The sequence below is a fragment of the Crocuta crocuta genome, unplaced genomic scaffold (genome assembly GCF_008692635.1).
Source record: "Crocuta crocuta isolate KB4526 unplaced genomic scaffold, BGI_CrCroc_1.0 scaffold58, whole genome shotgun sequence".
Lineage (NCBI taxonomy): Eukaryota > Metazoa > Chordata > Mammalia > Carnivora > Hyaenidae > Crocuta > Crocuta crocuta.
Window position 1 is genome coordinate 1,643,379 of NW_027532417.1, and position 22,390 is coordinate 1,665,768.

Here is a 22,390-nt window from a genome sequence, read left to right on the forward strand (position 1 = left end):
CAAGTGAAGCAGCAAGTGCTGATGTAGAAGCTTCAGCAAGTTTTCCAGAAAATCTAGCTAAGATCATTAATGAAGGTGGCTATGCTAAAACAGATTTTCAGTGTAGATAAAACTATCTTATGTTGGAAAAAGATATCATCTAGGACTTTCATAGCTGGAGAGAAGTCAGGCTTCAAAGCTTCAAGGAACAGATTGACTATCTCATTAGAAGTTAATGCACCTGGTGACTTTGAGATGAAGCCAATGCTCACTACCATTCTGAAAATCCTAGAGCCCTTAAGAATTAGTCTAAATCTACTCTGCCTATGCTCTATAAATGGAACAACAAAGCTTGGATGACAGTGTATCTGTTTACAACATAATTTATTGAACAGTTTAAGCCTACTGTTGTGACCTACTGCTCAGAAAAAAAAATTAAAAATGATTTCCTTTAAAATATTACTGTTCTGGGGTGCCTGGGTGGCTCAGTTGGTTGAGTGTCTGACTCTTCATTTTGCATCAGATCATGATCCCAGAGTTGTGGGATTGAGCCCTGCATTGAGCTCTGTGCTGAGTGTGGAGCCTGCTTAAGATTCCCTCTCTCTCTCTCTCTCTCCCTCCATCAGCCCCTCTCCCTCACTCATGCACTCTCTCAGAAATTAAAAAAAATATTAAAAATTTAAACTATGGTTGCTCATTAACAATACACCTGGTCACCCAAGGGCTCTGATGAAGATGTACATTGAGACTAAAGATCAAGAAAAAATTTGATTTTCAAGTCTTATTTTTTAAGAAATATAGTTGCCATAGATAGCGATTCCTCTGATGGATCTGATCTGGGAAAGTCAGTTGAAAACCTTCTGAAAAGGATTCACCATTCTAGATGTCATTAAAAATATGTGTGATTCATGAGAAGAGGCCAAAATAGCAATATTAACAGGAGTTTGGAAGAAGTTAACTCCAACCCTTATAGATGACCTTGGGATTCAGGACTTCAGTAGAGGAAGTAACTGCAGACGTGGTGGAAATAGCAGGAGAACTAGAATTAGAAATGGAGCCTGAACATATGACTGAATGGTTGCAATCTCATGATCACACTTTCATGGATGAGGAGTTGCTTCTCATGGACGAGCAAAGAAAGTGGTTTCTTGAGAGGGAATCTACTTCTTGTGAAGATCCTGTGAGGACTGTTGAAATGATAGGAAAGTATTCAGAATATTACATAAAGTTAAATGATAAAGCAGTGGCAGGGTCTGAGAGGATTAATTCCAATTTTAAAAGAAGTTTCATTGTGAGTAAAATGCTATCAACATCACTGTATGCTACATAAAAATTGTTCATGAAAGAACGAGTCCATTGGTGCTGTAAATTTTACTGTTGTATTATTTTAAGAAGTTACCACAACCACTTCAACATTCAGCAACCACCATCCTGATCAGTCACTCACTGTCACACTGAGGCAAAATGCTGGAGGCACCAGTAAAAAGATATGAGCTAAAGAGCTCAAATGATGGTTAGCATTTTTTTTTGGAACAAAGTATATTTATTTATTTAAGTTTATTTATTTTTTTATTTATTGAGAGAGAGAGAGCGCCAGAAGGGGAGGAGCAGAGAGAGAGAGGGAGAAAGAGAGAATCCCAAGGAGGTACTGCCCCATCAGCACAGAGCCCAGTGCAGGGCTCAAACCCACAAGCTGTGAGATCATGACCTGAGCCTAAGTCAAGAGTTTGATGCTTAATTGACTGAGCCACCCAGTCACCCTGCAACAAAGTATTTTTAAATTAAGGTTATGCACATTATTATTTCAGACACAACACTATTTCATACTTAATAGACTACAGTATAGTGGAAATATAACTTTTATATGTACTGGGAAATCAACAAATTCATTTGAGTTAATGTATTATGGTATTCATTATTGAGGTGGTCTGGGACCAAATCCACAATATCTCTGAGGTACACCTGTACTAAAATGTCTGATAACAATTAAGTCAGTGCTTCAACTCCAGTTTGTGCTGACATTACAACTAAGGGACATCTGAAAAGACAGTCAGTGATAGCACTGAAGGGGAAACCAGCCTTCTCTACCTGAAAACCGAGACAAATGAAGTAACTCGGGTCTGATTTCTGCCTTTCCTATAAAGTGTATATATTAATCAAGGATGGTTTTTACCCTCTCTCATCAGCTCCTCCATCTTAGGCATATTTCCTTGTTCTTCCTCTTCTCCTAGACCTTTTAACATAGGCATGCCCCAACACTCAATCTTGAGGCCTGTTCTCTAATGCGAACTCATTTAGTGAATGAATCCAGTCTTATTGCTTTAAATACCATCCATAAGCTGGTGATGCTCAAATGCATACCTTTTGCACAGCCTTTCTCCCCAACTTCAGTCTTGGGTATCCTCTTGCCTATTTGATAACTCCACTTGGATGTCTAGAAGACATCACACTCTCAGAATGTCCCTCACAAATTTCCTCCTCTCAAAACTACTCAGCCTGCAATCATTTCTAATTTACTTGACAGTAACTACATCATTTCCTCTATTCAGACCAAACATGTGGAAGTCATCCTTGACTCCTCTCTTTTTCTCACATCCCTCATCCAATCTGTCAGGAAATTCTTTTGGTCCTGACATCAAAATATATACAAAATTTAATCTTTCTCACCACTTTCACTGTGGCCACTCACTAACCACTATCTCCTACTTGGACTACTGAAATAGCTTCTAAACTTCCCTTCAAATCTATTCTCAACACAGTGAGTCAGAGAGATTCACTTAAAATACAAGTCAAATTGTGTCACTCTTTTGCTCATAACCTTGTATTGATGGTTATGCTCTCCCTACCCTATCCCCAATCACTTCTCCAATCTGAATTCCTACTACTCTCCCTCTCACTCACTGCATTGTTGACCTACTGATCTTGTTGTCTCTTAAATATACCAGGAATGTACCAGGGATGCTCTTGCCTCAAGATTCCCGCAGTGGCCGTTTACTTTACCTGGAATGCTATCTGCACACACACAGACACACACACACACACACACACACACCCATCATAAGCAAATTACTTTGCCTACTGTAGTAGATTGAATTATTGGCCTCAATTCTTCATCCCTCCCTATATCCACCTTTTTTTTAAGCTTATTTATTTTGAGAGGGACAGAGACAGCAAGAGTGGGGAAGGGCAGATAGAGAGGGAGAGAAAGAATCCCAAGCAGGCTCTGCACTACCAGGACAGAGCCTGACACAGGGCTTGAACTCATGATACCACGAGATCATGACCTGAGCTGAAACCAAGAGTCAGACACTTAATGAGTGGAGCCACCCAGGTGCCCTATACATTCACACTCTTGCCTCATCATGAGTACAGTGTATTTCTCTGTACCTTGATTTCCAGCCTGGCCATTTGACTTCCTTTTGCCGATGTATATGGGCAGAAGCAACACTAGCTCAGTTTTGAGCCTAGGCCTGAAGAGGTTTGCTTTCTTGAATTTTCATCATCATGAAAAGTCTTCCCCCTACCAGATGGTACTACACACATTATGCCCCAGAGTGAACATACATGGAACAGAACTGCTTCAGCCAACCTACAGATCATTAAACAAGGATAAATTATTGCTCTTTTAAACCAGAAATTGGCAAATCTTTCCTATAAAGGGCCAGATAGTAAATATTTGAGGCTTTATGATCCATATAGTCTCTATTGTCTCAACAATACCATTGTAGCTTGAAGGCAGCCACAGTCAATATGCAAATGAACAAGAGACATGCCTGTGTTCCAACAGAACCCACAGAAACAGACAATGGTGAATTAGGATTTTAAATGGGTCTTTCTTGGGGCACCTGGGTGGCTCAGTCGGTTAAGCATCGGACTTCGGATCAGGTCATGATCTCACAGTTCATGGGTTCAAGCCCCGCGTCAGGCTCTGTGCTGACTAGTTCAGAGCCTGGAGCCTGCTTCAGATTCTGTATGTCCCTCTCTCTCTGCCCCTCCCCTGCTCATGCTCTCTCTCTCTCTCTCTCTCTCACACACACACACACACACACACAAATAAATAAAAATATTTAAAAATAAAATAAAATAAATGGGTCTCTCTGACTCCATAATATCATTTAATTCCATTAAGGCCAGGTGGCTGGAGAAACCCATGACATTTGCTTAAGAAATAAAAACAACAATGATCTATAAATACGGCTGATAAAATACATATCTAACAAATTCAACTATTACTTTATCACTTTTTTTGCCCTGATAATCGTGTAAGATTACTCAACTCCTTGTTCCTTTATATACTAGTATATAACTAATTTTGCCAAATTTTCCTTAATTGAATAAGGTCTTTCTGGCATGCTTCATATACCCATGTTCCTGACTCAGTCTAAAGTTGCCTTGAAGCTATTAGACCAAGCATCTCTAAGATAATCCAACATATGTAAGTTCTAGCTGGTATTTGGACTTTCTTGGCTTGCTACTCCACTAAATTATGCATTTGAATTACCTCAGCAAGTACTCAATTATTGCCAGTACTCAAGAGCCCCATTTTTCTCTAACTAACACCTATGTTTTGGTCTGGTCCAGCCTTACAGCATATGCAATGAGCTATCAACCTCTCAATAGTCTGAATGTTCACTTTCACAAGTTAGAATTAGAACACTGCCAGTCAGCATTAGCTACCTTCCTTTTTTCTTTTGCAGTAAACTAAAAAACCAAAAATAAAAACAAAAAACAAAAAAATCTTTAAACTTGAGCTTCCAGAAAACAGAATTTTGGAGTCACATTTCCATTCCTTGTAGGCATTCAGGGAGACCTGACAGAGGCCAGTATATACCATTCATGCTTGAAGGCTACCAGTGTTCTTCAGTGAAAGTCTATGCTATGAAGGCCGGTAGATCTGCCGTTAGATACTGGTTTCACCATTAAATAGCTGTGTACATTTGGCCAAGTTTATGTCCTCAGTTTCTTTATCTCTAAAATATTTCAATGAAACTCACTCCATAAGTTTATTTTTTTTCTCCCTACCTTCTCTAGTTTTAATTTACTTTCAGGAAAGTTGATGAGACCTTTATGCCCATATGTTGGGGAGAAAACAGAAACATCTTACAAGGATGACTGGTTTTTGTTTCCAAATAATATTTAGGGAAAGGGGTTCATGAGCATAGTTAGAATACCTTGAGGATACATGAAAGCAATTTTTTTGGCATAAAATATAAAGATTCCCATGTGCTAGTGAAGGAGAAATAAGGGAAAAGTCTCTGAATCTCAAAACTAAACAGGATATATATCCTGCTTCTGGCAGTACCACTGAGATTTGGCAAGATTTCAAGATATTACATATGCCTCGTATGTCAGGTTCATGAAGGATTATAATGAGGAAAAAAAATCTAAGCAGTTAGCTAAGGGTCAGATTTTGCCACCTTATAGAGTTTACACTTTGTTTAATAGAGAGTGACAAGTTTTAAGATGAGGTGAGACTTCATTCAAGATTTATTTTAGGAAGATTACTCTGAGGGAAGTCAAAATTGGAGAAAGAAAACTGAAGGAGAGGAATTGGTGGCAGAGAGATTAGAGGGAGAGATAGGAATTAGAATTTATTGTAATAGCCACGGTCTAAGGTGATAAAATCTTAAACTTGTATTGTTTGAACCTCCCAATTCTTGGGCTTTAAAGGCTTGGTGAAGAAAGCAGGTTGGCCAAGATTTCAAGATGCTCTTGGCCTTGCCAGACACAATACAGCCACCTGTGACCTAAGCCAGAGCTTGGAACACAAAAGTCCTAGGAATTCCATTTAACCTGGCCTCTGTATGCTAAGAATATTAAGGGATGGACCTTTTGTCTTCTCTTTAGCAATTCAGTTAAGATGACCTCAGGTCTGAGAGGTAGGAAATTGGATGCTATTGAAAAGGGCTATGGAAAGAAGATTGAGTAGGTCACTGATTGAAAGGGCTCCCAAATCAGGCTTGCTGCACTCTTAAAGTCAAAGGCTGTGTGTGTGGTGTTTTCTTTTACACAGCACTCCAGAATCTTCTTACCTATTTTAAAGATCATTATTGCCATTAAAATATAAATTGAACTTTCATTGGCATTAAACAATATATATCACTAAGCTTGGACAGATGCCAGTTAGACTTAGAGAAGCTTTTCACTGTTCTTGGAGCTGTTTTCCCCCTCCCAATGAGAAAGTCTGACTTTCCCTGGTTAGAGTAAAGTATTAACAGTAATACGCTAACTGACTCTGCCTAAATACTTAGTAACTGTTGAACACAGATATAAATATGAAATGATCAGTTATCCAGTAACTATATAAAGTAGTTCTGGCTTAAAGATTGCTTCCCTAATCTCTGTTTTGTCTTGAAATGAAATTCAAATATTTTTTATATTTATTTTTGAGAGACAGAGAGAGACAGAGTGAGAGAAGGGGAGGGGCAGAGGAGCAGAGAGAGAGAGGGAGACACAGAATCCGAAGTAGGCTCTAGGCTCTGAGCTGTCAGCACAGAGCCTGATTTGGGGCTTGAACTCATAAACCATGAGATTATGACCTGAGCTGAAGTTGGATTCTTAACCAACTGAGCCACCCAGAGGCCTCAATATTTTTTTTACTTAAGGAATAAAGGAAAAGAGAATCAAATCTTTTGAGACCCTACTATGTTCCAGACACTTTGTTAAGTCCTTGGAATACATTATTTCACTAAAATCGTATAACAGCCTTATAAGTTAAATATTGCCAGTTCATTTTACAAGTGAGAAAATAGATCCTGAGAGAAATAGAATCACATGACAAAAATAAAACACATAAAAATGTACAGAGGCTGGGATTCTACTCCAAGTTTGTCTCTCAAATTTTAGAAAAGTTTAGAAAAATTTTAGAAAAAGTGTATGACTAATTTCCAAATGAAATAAATAAGAACTACTGATTAGCATTAAAAGGAAAGAAAGGAAGAAAGCCATTTCTATATGTAAGGCACATTAATCTGCTACATCATTAATATTATAGATCTAGAAATTAAAGAGCTGGGATTAAACTCTGTGACTCACAAACTCCGCTGTCTCCCACTGCATAGAATCATGGAATTCTGGAATAAAAGTGTACCATATCTCATCCAACATCTTCATTGGACAGAGTAGAGGCCAATATAACCTATTGTGATTTGTTCAAAGGCAAACAATTGTCAGTAATCAAAGGTGCTTGTGTTTACTTCTGAGGCTCTTACTGAAGCACCAAGGCCCATTCCCCTAAAGTAGGGGACTATCAGTCAAGGTCCATCCCTGTTGAACTTTCACTAAAGTACTGTCATCTTCAGAATTTCTCCTTTGCTACTCCAAATGTCTATCTTTCACTATATCTTTCTTCTCAACCTCTCTAGATTAATGATCCCTAACTTCAGGCTTTTAATTCTCAGTTTTGTTAAATCTGTTCCTATTCTACTCTTCTCTATTTCTGTGCATCCATGTGCTTCCGTCCCCCTGGTTGCTCATGATGGAAAATGGAAGCCATTCTTAATAACTCATTCTGTCTCATTGGCTCATCCAATTCATCCCATGGTCAATATATACTGATTCATAATATATGTCACCCTCATAATTTATGTCATCCTTAATTTTGTCTCCACTGGCTGCCATTAATCTGGTCCAGATTACCATCATCTCTCACCTAGCCATATGCAATAATCTTCTAACAGATATCCCTCACTGAAAAACCCCATCTCTCTTCACTTTTATTCTTCTGTGGTGTATTCTCCACAAAACTAGAAGTCAGAGAATGTTTTAAAAACACAAATCATGGAGCACCTGGGTGGCTCAGTCAGTTGGGCAGCCAACTTCGGCTCAGGTCATGATCTCACGGTTCGTGGGTTTGAGCCCCGTGTCGACCTCTGTGCTGAAGCTAGCTCAGAGCCTGGAGCCTGCTACAGATTCTGTGTCTCCCTCTCTCTCTGGCCCTCCCCTGCTCACGCTGTCTCTCTCACTCTCAGAAATAAATAAAACATTTTTTAAAAAAATTTTAAAAATACAAATCACATATATTTTTATATCTCTTTAAAATCCTGCAATGACTTCCAGTGCATTTAAGATCAAATTTTAAAACTGTAACATGGCCCTCAGTTGCCTGTATAATTGACCTGAATCTACCTCTTGGTTTTACTTTGTTCCACTCTCTCTTTCCATTACTAATTCTCCAGACACATTAACAGTCTCTCATTTCTCAGACACCTTCAATCACCCTTCCAGTATTTACCATTCCGTTGTAATTTCCAAAGAAGGTTTTCCTGTTCTCTCAATCTAAACTAGGTACTCCTTTAATTTTCAGTCATAGAAATCTGTATTTTTCCTTCATGGTACTTATCTCATTTTCTTAATACATGCTTATTTTTGTGGTTAGTTGTTTACTGTTTTTCTCCCCGTCTAAACTTTAAAGATCATAAAGGCAGGGAACAGGTTTATTTTGTTCTCTGCTAAATCCTCTGCCTTATCAAAGAATTCCATGGATAGTAGAAGCTCATGAATATTTGGTATAAAGATGAGTGCCTAAACACTCAAGAATGACCCAATCATTTTAACTGCACAACAGGATTCTCTCAAAATAAATTTATTTAAATGGATTTTCTTAAACAATTTTTAAATAAAGATTTTTATGTTGCACTTGATAATGGCAGGGAGAGAATGAAAGAAGTGTTAAAAAAATACAAGTGCAGGTAGAGATTAACATGTTCTGTATACCTCAAATATTGGGGAATTAACTTTAAATACGTTTCACTTCCTGAAAAGTACTTAATGAATGACCACTTTGTCTGCCTGTTCCAAGTTCAGTTTCTTTTAAAATAAAGAAAAGTAAGAAAGATCTGGCCTTAATCAATTTTCCCCCCAATTTTACTGTTCTCTGGTTAAACTTAGTCCTGGAGATGATAAAATATCCAAAAAGTGAAAAAGGATTCCTGGCTTCCATGAATAAAGGCAGATGTAGTAACCTACTCAGAACAAAGGATAAATGTATATATACAACAAGATGTGACATCAGACTGGTTTTATGTACATGAAGTAGAATGTACTGATTCATCAAAGGTATCTGCCTAAGAAATACATGACAATAAAGAAATTAGAAGTTCTGGTCAAGCATTTACTGACTGACAGACCTCATAAGTCAGTTTTGTGCTGATGGACTATCCCTGGAAAAATAGCCTGACAAAGTTTTTCTGTCAATAAACTGCTAATACTGAACACAGTAAACAGGAAATCCTGAAATTCAGGTAATTCAGGAAAAATCATACATACACACACACACACACACACACACACATATTTATATGTCACTGCTGTCAATGCTACTGAAACAAAAGAATTGTCCTTAGCATCTTGAATTACACACATATTTTTCATGTAATTTTCTCTGTATAGACATAGCCACTGTAACATATATTGTCTTATATAAATTCTACTCAAAGAATACAACTAAATCAACACTTAGAGCTAGTTTCACTATAATTTTGACAGCTTTCTAAGTAATAGTGTAGCTCTCAATCAACTCTCCTACCTAACTCCCTTAAATCTTTTGTGGAATGAGGCAGAGGAGAAGTAGTTAAATAAATAAAATAACCCACTAACTTTATCTTGCTTTATGAATGTTATAAATGGGGTCTCCACTAAAATGCATCAATCATTCTCCCTTGTGAGTCCCAACTAGGCTTCTGTTTACCAGATGGAAGCAAAAAGTGACAGTGCATGCAACATGTGCTCCAAACCCTCCTGTCAAGACTTTCAAAATATGATATGTCTCTAAACATCCACCATAGTCCAGATGTGTTGGGCCTGATCTTTAAAAAGTAAAATAAAAATAAAATAAAACAGCTACAGGTACAGGCAGGAATCTGTTCCAGCTTCTTCCTGAAGAATGCTTGGAACTTCTTAATGATAGTTAAAATTAAAGGCCGTACAGAGTATCTCTAGAGAACATCAGGACTTGCTCTATGCTCGGAAATGGCAGGTTATTCTATGCTTCAATCACTGTGCTCTGGACGCTGGGTCAAAGAAAATGCCCATTCATGAGGTTAGTGGAAGCCTCCTGGCCAGCAGAGGGCAAGATCAGGAAAACCAGATTTCCCTTTACATTAGTTATTAACAAAGTAATTTCTTATACCTTTTGCTACTGTCCAAATGTATGCTTTCTCCCAAAATTCATATGTTAGAAGTCTAATATTAAAGTAATGGTATTAGGAGGTGGGGGCTATGGGAGTCTCTAACTATATGAATGGGATTTAGTGCTCTTATAATAAAAGAGGCCCAAAGAGTTCCCTAGCTCCTTCACTCAATACAGGATACAATGAGAAGTCTGTGCCTGGAAGAGGGCTCTCACCTGACCATGATGGCAGTCTGGTCTTGGACTTTGGCCTTCAGAACTATGAGAAGTAAATTCTTGTTAATAAGCCACCTAGTCTGTGTCATTTTAATATAGCAACCACAACACACTAAGACACCTTCTTTAATCTAATTCTTACTGCAACTCCATTATATAGGTATTACTGCTCCATTTTGCAGATAAGGAGAATGAGACCCTCAAAACTACATGATTTGCCCAGTTTCATCACTGCTGAGTCAGCTTTTGCCTACAGTTCTTCATACACATTTAGTGCTTTTCCCACGATATTACCAGCAAGTTCTATCCACCAAGCTTAAACTCCTGAGACATGTTTGACTCTTGCCTTTGTTCACAAATGTAATGGAGATTACATTTCTTAGTTCAGATCAACTGCAAGCATCTCTATTAAAACTATATAGCAATGTGAGTGTGAGTGGTGGACAGCATGGTGCCTGATAACTAATTGAACTGTCCTCAGTAGCCTCTCCAGGCCTGAGACACTCTGCCAGAATGTGAATATGGCCTTGAATGAATGAATGAATGAATGAATGAATATTATCTCCTGAACCCCTTCAGGCAGGTGTGATTTTTATTTCATTTTTTAAATTTTCTTTTTTTCTTTAACTCTCACAGCGCTGTTCTCTTTTTGTTCTTTTCTTTATTAAAATCTAATCTGTTATCTTAAGGGACAGCTCAATTAAGACAAAATAAAACAAAAGCCCACATTTTAGCTAATAATGACCCACACTACTTGATTTTATTCTAATGTCACATTATTTCAATCTGTCCTTTATGAGTCACAAAACTTTTTCCTATATCACTGATCTTCCAAGGATTAAGGAGAGAAAGACCATCTCTTCCTGAAGAGTGTAAATCTTGGTATCAATTGAGCATAACACCGTTGCACAAGAGAAGATATTCTTTTCTCATGACATCTTCTTACATATTTTGCAGTATATATCGTTATATTTACGTTATTATTATGGAATTGTTCCACAGCTTAAAATAAAGCAAAAAGGAGACCACATATTCTTTCAACGTCTTACTACACCATTGCCTAGCAGGTCAGTCCCCCAAGGATTATTTGGCTACCTAAGGGGGTGTAGTATAGTTGGACTGCTGGTCAAAGGGCCAAATTCTAAAGTACATGTTAATTTGCAGATTTTTTTAATTCTATAACCGGAAATTTGCAGCTCTTAATTCTCTTTACCTATTTCACTCAACCCCCCCAATGGCAACTGCCAGTTTCTTCTTTGTATTTATGATTTTGTTTCTGTTTGCTTTTTTTGTTTTGTTTCTTAGATTCCATATACAAGTGAAATAATAAAGTACTTGTCTTTCTCTGACTTATTTCACTTAGCATAATACCCTCTAGGTTCACCCACACTGCCATAAATGGCAGATTGTATTCTTTTTTATGGCTGAGTAATATTCCATTACATATCTTCCTTATCCATTCATCTAGATGGATACTTAAGTTGTTTCTATATTTTGGACTTTGTAAATACTACTGCAATAAATGTAGTGATACACATATCTTTTCAAATCAATGTTTTCATATTCTTTTGGTAATATACCCAGTAGTTGAATTATTGGGTCATATGGTAGTTCTATTTTAGTATAGAAAGATAACTCAGGCACAGATTCTATTCTCAAGGAAGTTATACTCATGAATAAAAATCACTTTAGAACATCTTCTACTCTGTACGCCTTGGTGCCATCTCATTATACCTTTTATGCCTGATTAGCTTAGTCACCACAAGAAACTCATGATTCCTAACTCATCCTGTGTCCCTGAGAACTTCAACCCTTTCAGCTTTGTTCATTTTTATTTCTATCTCTATTTCTTACCCCTACTCAACTCTGGAGAGACTTGTCCTAGCAGATGTCAAAACATATGCAAAATGATAATAATTAAGAATCACAGTACTACTCAAGTTAGAAAAAAAAGCAAATCCACATACATATGAAAATAGACATATTACATAGGTACCTTTGTAGATATGTCATTAAGATAGTTATCAATATTATTCACTAAATATTTCCCTGTATTTTCCTTCTAGGTATATGAAAGGATTGCAGTTCCCCCTTCCCTTTGATGGTAGGTGTGAACTTGTGACTTACACTGGTCAAAAAAAAAATGTGAGAGCAAATGTGTTACTTCCTTGAAAAAGCTTCAAAAGCCAGCCAAAAATTTGCTTTTCTCTTCCTCTTTCAAAGTAATTCTAGAAGCATATGTCATAACAGAGCCCCCATCAGCACTGGCAACTAAGTGGCTATGATGAGCAGGATCCAAGTTGACTTGTCTCACACATACAGCATGAACTGAGAAATAGACTATTACTATGTTATGTCATAGACATTTTTGGACTATTTGTTACTACAGCATAACTGAGTTTATCTGATTGATACTATAGGAATAGGATGGATTATTTAATAAATTACTCTTGGTCAAATGAGGGTATTCATTTAGAAAAAAAATGAAATGGGTTCCTTACCTAAAAGATACATTAAAAAATTCCATATGAAAAAAAATCTTTAAACTTTTAACAAAAACATAAGGTGACATATTTATGACATCAGACTGGGACTTATATCTTAAACCAAACACAAAAAGACTTAACCATAAAAGAAACATTGGTAAAACTGACATTAAAATTCATGTTGTAGATACAACACCAAAATCTTGATGCATTAAAGAAGAAAATAATAAATTGGATTTTGTCAAAGTTAAAAACTTCTTTATGAAACAGAATAAAGACAAGTCATAGGCTGGGAGAAAATATTTGTAAATCATCCACCTGATAAAGGACTTGTATCTACAACATATAAATAACTCCCAAGATTCAATTATGAAAAAACAACATGTCCTGGAAGTGCATTATTTACATTAGCCAAGATATGGAAGCAACCTAAGTGTCTATCAATAGATGAATGAATAAAGAAGATGTAATATATAGTAATAATATTATACTATATTATATTATATATTATAAAAAAGATGTGAGGCAGATATATACATATATATACACATATATATAAATACAATGGAACATCACTCAGTTGTAGAAAAGAATGAGATCTTACCATTTATGACAGCATGGATAGACCAAGAGGGTATTATGCTAAGTGAAATAAGTCAGACAGAGAAAGCCAAATAACATATGATTTCAATTATATGTGGAATCTAAGAAAACAAAACAAATGAACAATAAAAAGCAGAAATAGATTCATAAGTACAGAAAACAAACTGGTGGTTTCCAGAGGAGATGGGGGTAAAAGATGGGGAAAATGGGTGCAGGGGAATGGAAAGTACAGGCTTCCAGTTATGGAGTGAATAAATCACAGGGATGAAAGGCACAGTATTGGGAATATAATCAAAGGGCCCTTTTCATTCCCTTCTGCTAGCAAGGCTGTATGTTTTTTGGATACATAGTCCATAAGCATAGATCACAGGTCCCCTGTAAGGGACCTCTGCCTGGTCACAGTCTCAATCATTTCACTCTGTGTTTTATTTTGCTCACATTGACCCCTCTGGCTGCAGAGGTCATGCTTATCAGTCTGATTCCAGAGCTATATGAGCCATGCACTGACTTTCACATGTCTTGAATCTTACTAGTTTTGTTAATGACAGTTTTCTCTCAGTTTGATCAGAAGTATTCATTTTGTCTATCTACAGATAGAAAAGACCATGTATATACCACCTTCATTTTAAGCAATAAAGGATTAGCTTTCTGACAGACGTATAGTGAATAGTATTTCCACAGGAAACATTAACACTGTATTACTGTATTTAAAAGGATTTTTTCTGTTCCTCTAGTTCACAAGTATCTTCCAGTATATGATATGAGAAATAAATCTCAGTTCAGAAAGAATTTTGCATTAAAAAAATATTTTAGAATTTGAATTCTTTATTTCCTTTCCATTATAGGAACAGGTGAAAATTGACCGAAGTCATGTGAAGGCCTGGCAAACAATTAGAAAGCATGTGAGCAAACAAACTATGACAATGGCTTAAAAAAAACTATTTGTGACCTATTTCTTTTATTCCAACTTACAGTAGATGTGGATTTTAATTCTGCCAGCTGAGATAATATGCTCCTGGGACCATGATCCTTCAGAAGAGTATCTAACTTAGTCACAGCTATGACTAACATGACTCCTGGGGCTCTTTGAATTCACAAAGACACACATTGTGAAAAATGGACTGGTAATAGACTAGTTGGAATTACTTGGTTCAAGAATGGTTTGGTGTTTTCTGCCTCCACTGATTCTTGGGAAGAGGAAAGGAAATGACATTTGTAGAATGCATACTTGACCAGGTACAGTAGTAAGTTCTTTTTTTTTTTTAGTTTATTTTTATTTATTTTGTGAGAGAGAGAGAGCGCGCGCACACATGCACACGTGCATGAGTGGGGGAGGGGCAGAGAGAGAGGGAGAGAAAGAATCCCAAGCAGACTCCATGCTGTCAGCACAGAGCCCTATGTGAGGCTCCATCTCACCAACTGTGAGATCATGACCTGAGCCAAAATCAATAGTTAGACACTTAACCACCTGAGACACCCAGGCACCCCTGGCACCATAGTAAATTCTTTAAATATCACAGCTACCTTATAATGAAGACATTGTTACCCTAATTTTCCAGATGAGGAAAGTGAACCAGAATTGCACAGCTAGTAAATAGAAGGCCAAGGAAGAATTCCTGTTCTGACTGACTTCAAAGCCCATTTGGTGACATCTTTTAACAGTTATAATTATAGACTGAGGATATAGTTGAATTATTCTGGATATTTCTGCCTCCCTTGTCAACTTGTACCAGATCACTTATTCATTTTCCCACCACCATTCAAGGACACTTCATCTTTCAAGAGATTCTCAAAAAAGGGAGGGTCTTTCCTCACTGGAGACCTAAATAATTTGTAGTGGACAAAGACATAAGAAATACTTGTGCATGACCTCTTTACATATATTCTTTGACCATCCTCTTTTTCCCTTCTTAATACAAGGCAGGCTATGAGAAGCTAATCTGTAACTATTACTATCCATCCATCTAGCTTTATAAGACACCATATAGATTATGCTGGCATGTGAATCAGTAAGTTCCAAACTTATAAATGTTAAATATATAACCTGTTAAGAGTTCACAGGCGATGTCAAGAATGATTTTCATGGGGGAGGTTGACATAAGTGTTTGTGAAACTGATAGGTGCTTGAAGAATGGTATATTTTGATAGGTTGAGATAAGGAGGAAAACATAGGTATTTCAAGATCAGAAAAGTATGAGGAATCCTTTTAATGAATACTTATAATGAAAACTTATAAATTAATAAATGAATATGCCTGGTGAATTGGGTTACCTCAAGTAAAATTTGAGTGTACACTATATGTTATATGCCACAGAACACTCTTGTATTACATGCATTAACATATTTAATTTTCACAGTAATCCCATATGGTAGGCATTGTAATCATTGCCATTTTACAGATGAAGAAACTTGTAAACAGAGAGGTTAAATAATTGTCATACATCTAGGCAGTGTATGTAGTAGTAGATCTAGAGAAATCTGGCTCCAAAGTCCATGCTCTTAAGCCCTAACCTAGGCACGGGTATGGACACACTACTCTGAGAGTAGCTGAGGATAAAAGACAGTTGGAAGAATCCTCCTGTGACTGGCAGAATTCACCTGAATTTTCAGACATTTTTTGTTGCTATTTTCTTTCCCCTTCTCTATTTTCCCAATTAAAAAAAAAAACTAATTTCTAGTTCTATGATCTTCTCAGATCTGTTCTTATAGTCCCTTTTCTCCATCCCAGTTGGTTCTTTCTTTTTTTCCCCCTTGATCTCTTTTTCTTCTCTCTTCCCTTCTCTTTCCCCCTCCCATCTCTGGGTTATTTGAATCTGTAGCATCTCTTCCCATTTGTAGGACTGTGGCTCAGGAACTCTACTGTTCCCACGGGAATCTCCAGGGCAAGAGTGGAAAAGGTCACCATATTTCAGAAGTTGGGGACAGCTGGAAGCAGAGCTCAATCAAGGGTCCGTGTGCTTGACTCTCCTCTCCCTCCACCCACTGCTGCCTGGCCTTGTCCTGTCATCCTAGGAGGGCCCACATGCTAGAAAGAGGAGAGTCCTCAATGAAGGGAATCAGCCCAGAGCCTGTGCCAGGGTAGAGTTCGCCTCCCCTGCAGCTGTTTTTGTCACCTTGCCAAGCACAGCAGTGGGTGGATTTATTTGTACAGGAGGTAAAGCCAAGAGAATCTGGGTGTAATATTCCAGCAGCTCTATCTTAGTTTTCTGGAACTGGAAACCCAGACCTGTCTAGAAATTTTTACCAGGTATTTGAATGGATGTCTCTGCTTCTAAAAATGGAAGAAAAGAAACAAACAAAAAAGAATTTTTTGATGGAAATGGAACCACTAATTTAAATCTAGGCTCTCTGAGTTGGTTGGAGTTACCCAGGTGGTTTTCATTATGTCTCTTTCTGATTGCTGGTTGCCTCCTACAGAAGGAAAGGCAGAGAAGTTTCAATATTATAGACATTGGTTGAGTGCCCATCATGTGTCTTCATTTTACAAAGTACTGAAAAATGTAGGGGGGAGATTTGAGACTCAAACCAAACAAACGGTCCTAAAAGGATATATAAAAATAAGTAAGGACTACAACAATATCAAAACAGTAGTAGGTTTAAAGTTACTACATTTAAAAATCTCTGAGGAGCTCCTTTTCAGGAATTGTATTAAAAACTATTTAAGCTACAAAACAGCAGAAATACTACTCTGCTTACTCACTTGCCTTGGTACTAGATTTGTGACTAATAACTACTGATTTACAAAATAAATTTCATTTTCATTGGAAGAAAATTCGTTACTGCAGCTATATGGAAGAATGCATTATAGGCTGTATAGTACTAAAAGTGGCAGCAGTGTTGAACAGGGACTAAATCTCAATGTGACTACTTTAAACAAAATAACTTTCATCTGACAGTATTAAGTTTTTGAATTCTTGTTTAAAAATAAAGTTGCGTTGGGCCACCTGAGTGGCTCAGTCAGTTAAGTATCTGACTCTTAATTTCGGCTCAGGTCATGATCTCACAGTTGTGAGACCCAGCCCTGTATTGAGCTCCATGCCAACAGTCCAGAGCCTGCTTAGGATTCTCTCTCTCCTCTCTCTGCCCCTCTCCCCACTCGTGCTCTCTCTCTTTCTCAAAATAAATAAACATCAAAAAAGCTCACTGTTTTTCCCAATGTGAACTATCATGTTGTTTATTTTTGTCTAGTTTTTCATGTGCATGTTGCTCATTCAGCCCAAGTTATCTTTCTAGGCACTGAAGCTCTACTTCTTACTGTCAGATCTCGTTGGTAATAGATAAGTTCCACTTTTTTCCCCTTAGAAACATCCCTCCTGGATTCTCCATCTTGCTGATTCTTTATAACTAACTAACTGCTTTCTAAATCTACTATACCATAGTTTTCTTGGGATCTGTCTTTTGTTGAAGATTGGGGATACTTTCTTTTGTTGAAGATTTTCTGTATCCTTGATTGCATGCCTTTCTCATAGTGTCCCCCTAAGCAGAGCCTTCCTGAGTCCATCTCCACCTACAGTAATGTCCTATTTTGTCTTGGTGGACAAGGGGTATAGGCTAGGGGAGGACATCTAAACTCTGAATATTGTCATTACAAACTCAAAAATCAATCCTTTTGCATTCACCCTACCTTGCCCTTTAGTCTTCAAAGTCGCCTGGTACCTCTAATTTCTGAATCTTTCTAGAGTTTAGCAGAACAAATGTGCATCTCCCTTTCCAGGTAGTTGGGCTTCACCTTTCTCTGCTATACTGAATCAGTTGCTATTTGTTCCATTTTCTTCCATCTTTCAAACCTTGTTTCCTTTCCTCTTCTCTTTGTCCTGAGAAGTTTATGCCTTGCTGTTGTTGTTATGATAAAGTTCGTATTAAGTTTGGTAAAAACCCATTAGCTGCCAAGAGGGAATAAGGGGGAAATGTCCAAAAATGTACAATTTCCTTTAGAGAAGTTTCAGAACCAAAAGACCAATTTGCATGAAATGGTATAGAGAAAGTAATTGAAAAGTCCATTCATAAAACTTTCATTCCACTTACATGAACTTAACACACGCATTCTTAACAATTTATGCTTAGATATTCGTGAAAATTTCTTAGGACATTAAACAAAGCTAGCTATCATCTCAGTTATTTCCCTGTTAACTGCTTTTACAGCACATGCATGTTCGGCAAGTATTTCCCCCACTCCCCCACACAAAAGAAATCACAAAATAAAAAAACAATACTAAAAAAAAGTTAAATACATGCAACTTTTGTTTTACTGCTGTGCTTGATACACATAAAATAATGAAATCAAGCGATGTATTTTTACTGCATCTTTACTTGTACATTTGTTCTCAGGTTGCCTAAAACAGTTATGTACAAATAAAATGAGTGTAGCAAATATAACAAAAGCAAACAGCAGGTAACTTTACAAATAATGGAATATGAACTGTTTCTGGCTTCATCTAGAGTAAATTGGGCTGCAACTAAAGGAACACTTCTGCAACTGTAGTCAAAGGTGTGTGCACTGAGAATGAGTATTCCACAGTTACACATGGTTCAACATGTAATATCCACGGGATACTCATTTCTACTACAGCCTTGTAAGTGCTCCAAACCTTAAAGTACCCACAATCACTACACCTGTGTCTCGAACCAATTATTCATTTTGTTCCCCACCAGGATAAACTAGTATGTAGGCAGTTTTCTCTGCTGAGACATGGTAGCAGTTTTAACACTGGCCTTTGTGAAGCCACAATGTACCAAAAGTATTATGCCAAACATTTATAACTAGTATAAAAATTCCACATCCCCATATTTGCCACCTCACGATGACAACAGACCACTCCCTGAATGTTAACTATTTCTACTCCCTTAATGTTAAACATAAAAACCACATGAGAAAAATTGAAATTCAAATAGAAGTAACATAAACCTGTCATAAATTGTAAACAAACAAACAAAACCTATTTGTGGGACAGCATGGATGACAAATGGGCCACTGTTTAAATTTTAGAATAAGGCAGGCAAAAGTCAGAAGGCTAGTTAATTTTCCCTTCCTCCTGCTTCAGCTTCGTCTCCTTGGGTATCCGATATCCACAATGTCAAGTTGTCTCTCAGTATTAGCATTATTAGCATTCCATCTTTGTATGACTCTTCACTTAATGTATCAAGTTCAGCAATGTCTTCATCAAGAGCTGTGTTTACAAGAGAGCAAGATTTCTCTGGGGAGTTCAGAATCTCATAATAGAACACAGAGAAGTTAAGGACTAGATCCAATCTGATAGGATGTGTTGGTTGCATTTCCTTTTTGCTGATTTCAAAAGCTTCTTGGTATGCTTGTTGTGACTGATCCACAAACCCTTTCTTATCACCAGCAGCAACCCCAGCCAAGTAATGCTAGGAGTCAAATAGAAGTCTTTGTTTTCTGCTTGTGAAGCACTGGGGATCAAACACTTTTCCAAAAGTGACAGTGGTTCTTTGCAGACATCTCCTAGCTGGGTCTCAGTTTTCCAGCTGTATCCTCCATCCATCTGCTGTTGTTTCTTGGCATCTTAACGTCTTTTACTCAATACTTGAGATGGTCCTCCATGAAGATCTATGGGCTCCTACAACATTTTTATAAGCAACTGAGAGAAGACTCCTCTCCAAAATGGCTAGTTCAGCTCCTTGCTCAGTTACAGGCCTCATGCAAGCTCATGTAATCATATCATTTAGCCTGCTCAGCCAGTTTGGCCCCCGCCCGAGCTCATTTTTATCCATGACTCGATGTTCTATGTTTGGAGTGAGTGGCAGTGGAGGGATGGAAGCTCAGCATTCTCTGAGTGGCAGAGGCAAGGCTGAGACTCTCGGGAGTTTATACATTTAAAAAAATAGACTTTATTTTTTAGAGCAGTTTTAGGTTGACAGCAAAATTTAGCAGAAAGCGCAGAGTTTTCATGTGCTCCCATCCCCACACATTCACAACTTCCCCAACACTCACCATACCACACCAGAGTGGTGCATTTGCTGTAACTGTGACTCTACATGGACACATCATTGTCGCCCAAAGTCCATAGTTCTCACTAGAGCTCACTCTTGAGTTGTATGTTTTCAGGTTTTAATAAGTGTACAATGACATGTATCCACCACTGTAGTATATTATAGAACTGTTTCCACAACCCTAAAAATCCCTTGTGCTCTGCCTATTATACCCTCTGCCCCTCATCCTCGGGCAAACACTGATCTTTACAGTTTCCATATTTTTGCCTTTTCTAGAATATCATATAATTGGAATCATACAGCATATATCAGAATGGCTTTATCCACTTAGTAACATACATTTAAGATTCTTCCATGTCTTTTCATGGCTTAATAGCTCATTTCTTTTTAGTGTTGAATAATATTCCATTGTATTGATATACCAGTTCATTTATCCATTCACCTACTGAAGGACATTTTGGTTACTTTCAAATTTTGACAATTATGAATAAAATTTCTATAAATAGTTGTGTGCAGGCTTTTGTGTGTACATAAGTTTTCAACTTATTTGGGTAAATATCAAGGAGCACATTGCTGGGATGTATGGTAAGAGAGCATGTTTAATTTTGTAAGAAACTACCAAACTCTCTTCAAAAGTGGCTGTTCCATTTTGCATTCCTACCAGCACTGAACGAGAATTCCTGTTGCTCCACATCCTCACTAGCATTTGGTGTTGTCAGTGTTTAGGGTTTTGGCCATTTTAACAGGTGTGTAGCGGTACCTCATTGTTGTTTTAATTTGCATTTCCTCGATGACATATGATGTGGAGTATCTTTTTTTAAGTTTATTTACTTATTTTGAGAAGAGTGAGAGTATGAGCAGGGGAGGGGCAGAGAGGGAGAGGGAGAGAGAGCATTCCAAGCAGGCTCTGCACTGTCAGCATGGAGCCTGATGCATGAGTTGAACCCACAAACCATGAGACCATGACCTAAGCCAAAATCAAGTTGGACGCTTAACCAACTGAGCCACCTAGGCATCCAGAGTAACTTCTCATATGCTTATTTGGCATCTATTTTTGTTCTTTGGTATGGGTTCTATTAAGCTCTTTAGCCCATTTTTAAATAGTTTTTTTCTTATTATTGAGTTTTTAGAGTTTTTGTATATTTGCATATTAGTTCATTATCAGATATATCATTTACAAATGTTTCTGTCCCATTCTCTGGTTTGTCTTTTCTTTCTCCTAATAGTGCCTCTCACAGAGAAGTTTTTAATTTTAATGAAGTCTAGCTGATCAATTATTTCTCTCCCTGCCTTTAGGGCTGTCTCTAAAAAGTCATCAACACACCCAAGGTCATCTAGATTTTCTTCTATATTATCTTCTTGGAGTTTTATATTTTTGTCTTTGACATGTAGATCTATTTTCCATTTTGAGTTAATTTTTGTGACAGGTGTCAAGTCTGTGTCTAAGTTTGCTTTTTTGCATGTGGTTGTCCAGTTGTTCCAGCACCATTTGTTAAAAAGGCAATTTTTGCTGCATTTTGTTGCCTGAGGTCCTTTGTCAAAGACCAGTTGACTTTATTTGTGAGGGTCTATTTCTGAGCTCTCTATTCTGTCCCATTGGTTTGTTTGTCTATTTTTCATCAGTATCATACTGTACTGATTACTGTAGATTTATAGTAAGTTTTGAAGTAGGACCATGTCAGTGCTCTGACTTTGTTTTTCACCTTCAATATTGTGTTGGTTATTTGGTGTCGTAAATAAGATATCCATAAAATAATTTTCTGGGATTTTTATTGGAATTGCAGTGAATCTATTGAGTTAGGAAGAATTCACATTGTGATAATATTGAGTCTCCCTATCCATGGATATGGAATATCTATCTAATTTTTAGTCTTTTGATTTCTTTCATCACAGCTTGGTAGTCTTCCTTATATAGATCTTGAATGTATTTTGTTAGATTTATATCTAAGTATTTCATTGGGGGTGCTGCTAATGGTATTGTGTTTTTAATTTTAAATTCCAGTTGCTCATTTCTCATACATAGGAT

General features: G+C 37.3%; 1 pseudogene; it reads right to left on the reverse strand.

Moving 5' to 3' along the window:
* Positions 1 to 19,428: 19,428 nt before the first annotated feature.
* On the reverse strand, positions 19,429 to 20,422 carry LOC144243844 (14-3-3 protein zeta/delta pseudogene; annotated as a pseudogene).
* Between the last annotated feature and the right edge of the window lie 1,968 nt (positions 20,423 to 22,390).